Below are 5,179 nucleotides of genomic sequence, written 5' to 3' on the forward strand. Positions count from 1 at the left end.
GTTTACACTCTGCAGGTATTCACTGCCGTCGTCCAGCGCGTAAAATCCCATTAACTCCTGCTCACCGTGAGCAGAGAGTTGGCTATGCCCTCGCGAATCTTTCGCGGAGCCGTGCAGATTGGAAGGCTACGATATGGACCGATGAAAAGGTTTTCATATCGTTGCCCTCTCAGGCTCAGGCCTTGCACGTGTGGCGCCCGAACGATACCCGGTTGCAGCCAAACCACGTCTTCCAGACTCATCGGTCTGGACGCGTATCGTGTGGCGTATGGGGCTGGATTTCCGGTGAACATATCGGTGATCTTGTGGAGATTTCTCCACGTATGAATTCCCGGGAATACATTCGCATCTTGGAAGAAATTTTTCTCCCAAGCGTGCGTAATGTATATCCCGCGGATGAAGTACCGGTGATCCGATTTGTGCAGGACAATTCAGCGATCCATACCTCACGCGAAACGCGAGCGTGGTTTGCGCGACACCCGGAGTTGGAAGTGGTGGATTGGCCCGCTCGATCACCGGATCTCAATTTAATTGAGAACGTCTGGGCATTGATGTCCAGACGATGGATAGAGCCAGGCGCGAGGACGAGGGCAGCGATTCTCGATCAAGCGAAGAATATCTGGGAAGGCCTTAGGTCTGACCCAGAGTTCTTAGCTAACTTGACTAACTCGATACCTAATCGACTTAATCAAGTGATCGAGCGGAATGGCTACTGGACGGATTATTGAATGAGCTTTACTGTTGTTGGTTTCGAATGGGTATTTTTTTAGATGGATCGGATTGCATGGTATAAAAAAGGAATGTGCTCTGCCACGTGTTGGATCCAAAAATCGGCCCTTTTCAGGGCCACCAATATTATTTAACGTAAATCAATTTTCGGAGTACTGAAAAAAAGAAAAAAAAAATAAATTATATAAGATAAAAAATACAGTATATAATCTGAAAAGACAATAATATATATATATATATATATATGTGTGTGTGCACGTTTTTATTTCAGGAATAATTATTTATCATTTACGTTATGAAAAATCAAGATAAAAAAGAGTATCTCCTCATGGTAGGCCAGGGTAAAGAGAAAGTAGAACCGAATTATCACACTTCAATCTATTTCTGACTTAAGACTGTCCTGCAGCAAACTATTAGGATAATACACTGGAATAAAAAGGAAGGAGGGCAGGCACATTGCATATGGATGTCTTCGTGGCAGCTAACATCCAGCTAAATAATAGAATAGGTATGTATAACTTTATGAATATGGAAATAATTTATGCTTACTTTTAAGAATGAATTTTCATACTCTTTCTAATATTTTTCAGCCACTGGGTAAATATACTCGTGGATAACAGTAATATATGAATTTTCAAAAGTTAGCGAAGGAAGAGAAGACTAATATAATGCAGCGTAAGGATTTGTTTGCCCACTTTAAAGTGCTACGTAACTTACAGGATTAACAAGCTCTAAGTGATGAGAATAACAATTTACCACTGAATTTGCCTATATGCACTGGTAGCAGAAATTGAAAATAATGCAAGATATCTTAATCCGTAAGGAGTTACTATTAATCATTTGAATATTCTTCAATTTAAGTTTAAGTATTAAAGTTTTCTTCGAATATAGGCTATAATTGTAAAATCATTGCAAATTTGCTGCTTTTGGATACTGCGAAAGAACAAAAGGACCCAGCAACATTACCCACAACAGGAATGTATTCTGATTCTGCAACTATAAACTGTTCTGTCACCATTCAACAATATTCACTCATGGTTACGTAATGAGATGTAGTGTAAGTAAATGGATTTTAATATATTGGCTTTTTCTTCTTTACATATTTAGTATATTTGAAAATTAATAAGAAATTAATTATATTGCGTAGAAACATTAGCTGGATAATAGCAGAATGGCTTCTGGATAATGTATTGCATGACACTGGACAGATTTACGTAAATAGCTGTTTCTTGGACCTGTGGCAGTTGAGCTGTCAGGAGCTCTCAGAGGTTCTCTTCCAGCATCATCAATTGGAAATAGATACGAAAGCTTGTCACTATTGATATTAGGTTTCTGCAAAAAAATCTGAGTTAACGATTATCTATTTTAATAATGAATTGCATCTTCTTTATTCGTAGAATCTTATTGCTGTAAGCTTGGGATCCATAGTTGACTTGCAAGCTCCAATGGACTTTACGACTCAAGAATATAGCTCCTTATTATTAATATAAAAGTTAATGATGTGTTATTCTTGACAAAATATCAACAACATAAATTTAATTTAAAATATATATTTTCAGTTATTTTTATACACCATATGTTACACAATAATAGGTTAAAACTAAAATACATATTTTTTATACAAATTTATAACACTTAATATGATTTTATTAAAAGTTCATCACTTACAAGTTATTTTAATAAATTAATACAAATTACAGAGGTTAAGTTGCACATTTTGACACTTCACTCATTGGAATATGCCCTCTTCTTTTTATTGATCTGTCGTTTGATTACTATATTATTACCCGCTTCTATCAGTATACCAAAATTCCTATCACTATACCAAAAACGTGCTCGAGCAGAATCAATGGGCACATGGGGTATCATATGTCTTTCTCTCTCACTCTTATGCTATTAGACAGAGAAAGAAGAAAATTCTTACTATACCATTTTATCCCGAGATGATATACTTTTGACAAAAGTAAGACGATCAACCGCTACACTCGAGTATATGCAATTTACCAGATTCTCCTTATTCTCCCCACCACGACTCCTATACGTCATCGTGACGTCATCTGACGTCACCGTGACGTTTTACGCTTTGGTGAGAACTAGAGACCTGAAGCTGTCCAGCTAGTTACAAATCTAGTAGGCCATTCTTCACGAGCAGATTCGATGAATGTCAGTGTACATGATATTATATATATATATATATTTTATTTCTCCAAATCGGAACCGAGGACGGGCTCTTTATTATTGAAACGAGCTTCTCTCGGTATATACTTGGCGAAGATTCTCACGGTGAAGTCAGTTATATAAATAAATTCTTATGTAAGAAGTATATATGCGCGCGCGACATCACGCGATGGTCTGTAGAGTCCTTAAAGTTGCAAAATCGGCACGTAGGTACCGCGATGCTTGTCGCGACAAAGCGCTAAACGTGTCGTTATCTGCCCACGTACTTTGTTACCTGCATGCTGCTAAAGAGATTAATGAGCTTTTTTAATCCGATCATTACGCAAAAGAGACGCTATTCTCTTTCCTAATGCACGATGAACGGAAAAGCTGTTAAACACACGCAATAGATGCACGCCACGCATCGTGCAACAAACTTGCCCGCATGTCCCTAGACGATAAATTGGACGTTTACATGTATATATATATATATATATATATATATGCCTACCGCGTAGGTATAATACGACCAGCACATTTGCCCATTGCATCCCCCGTCCATTAACGAGTTCCGCGCAATTCCTCGAGGGAAAAAATGCAGCGGGAAAACTCGCATCGAGCTAAATTTCGTCGTAGAGTTATTAGTCGGAGGAGGAGGGAGGAGGCTGGGCTGGAAATAATAAAGGTGATCTTAATAGGAATTGTAAACACGTGGGTTTTGCATTCGTGTGATGTTGGTCCTAATAAGTTGGTGGACGAAACGAGCGATGCTGTCAAGTAAAAAGGCTTAATTCCGACGGTAATAGCTGGCGCATTATGTCAACCGTCGCTGGACAACCGTTTATTACGCGTTGGGGAGCGATAAAAAATGCACTTTGCATAATGTAAGATAATCAAGCGGAACAGGTTTGGGACAGGTGTGTGGTGGCATCAGGCCATCTCACCACAGGCTACCATCAGCCTTGCTCATCGGAGAGCCAACGTGTAAATTAATAATCTATTAGAGCAAACTCTCTTTTTCTCCTTGTATCTCTCCTTCTTGCGCTTTCTTCTTCTCCTTTGCATCCCCCCCCCCCCTCCCCCACTCTTTTCTCGCTCCTGCCGCCTTACTTCCCGTCGTCGTGAGCTCTGCGAGCTTGGCCGCCGCCGGCGACGTATTAACGGCCGCACAAACGCGCCAACTTATCGTGCCTACGCGCAATCCTCGTATCCACCGCCAAAAACAACATCCAAGCACATGGAGGATTCCGCACTGCTGCAGCTTCCTTCCGTGATTCGCGTACGTATGGACTATTGCTCTATAATCTCGGTGAAAGAGGAATCCTTCGGCGTGAAAATCCACTGGAACCGAGCTTAAAGGCCTCTCTCGCTACACGGGATGACGTTATGCGTGATGCAAAATTGTATTTTCAGTTGCCAGGGGCCTGATATCGCGCGCATAACGACACATTATGCATCGACGATTATTCGTTTAAAAATGAAAGACCGAATCGTGATATTCCACAGGCTCGCCCAATGGAGAGACAAATTACTCAAACTGCTTTGGTCGTATAATACATCAACACATCGAGGAAAGGATAAATGGACACATTTATTATAGCCTACGAGCATAATTGCCCTTAAGAGAGAATGTAGGAAACACATGATAGATACGTTGAATAGTTTCTTAAGACAAATAGTGCCAGCGTGTCTTATGATACGTATATATATATATATATATATATATATGTATACGTGATTTAATAGAATTAATATAGAAAACAAGCTGGGACTACAATGGACGTACCTGGCTTTCTAAATAAATATATATGTGTATATACTGTAATAAGGGCCCTAGTATAAATCGTCCTTAAATAAACTTGGCGAGGTTAACTAGGAATTAACCTGGACAGTTGAATGCAGATCTAGCCGAGGAAGAAGACAACGTCGCATGTCTCGGGTAAAGTGATCGTCCGAGTTGAAGATTGCGAGATCTAGTTGTACAGAGGGAGCAGAGGGAAACGAAAGGAATCAGCGCTATCGACTTTCGGAATTTATCGGAAAGTCGATCGCGCACGGTGGCGTCTACCGATTTGCTGCGACGGCCAACGATCCGATCTCCGTTTAATCGACGAGCACTGTCACTGCTTAATGAACGTCCAGCTAAATGTCACTCTGTCTATATGGTGAAAGCCGCAGTCAAATTCCAATTGCGACATTTCCCATGCAAGTGTACGCTGCACGCACACGGAGAAAGACGTTCTTTTGTTTCAATTAATATTTCTCAAAAAGTTGTACTTTCACGAAATGCAAA

The 5,179-nt window shown here is 40.2% G+C and overlaps 1 long non-coding RNA gene across 1 annotated transcript; it reads left to right on the plus strand.

Annotated features, from left to right (window-relative positions):
* The first annotated feature begins 1,678 nt into the window (after positions 1-1,678).
* On the plus strand, positions 1,679-2,242 carry LOC136778190 (uncharacterized). Its single transcript, XR_010823382.1, has 3 exons — positions 1,679-1,786; positions 1,877-2,057; positions 2,127-2,242. It is a non-coding gene; the product is annotated as an uncharacterized lncRNA (long non-coding RNA).
* Positions 2,243-5,179: the final 2,937 nt, after the last annotated feature.

Source organism: Prorops nasuta, unplaced genomic scaffold (genome assembly GCF_024137725.1).
Source record: "Prorops nasuta isolate Cenicafe-Biocafe unplaced genomic scaffold, Cenicafe_Pnas_1.2 PNAS00013, whole genome shotgun sequence".
NCBI classification, from domain to species: domain Eukaryota; kingdom Metazoa; phylum Arthropoda; class Insecta; order Hymenoptera; family Bethylidae; genus Prorops; species Prorops nasuta.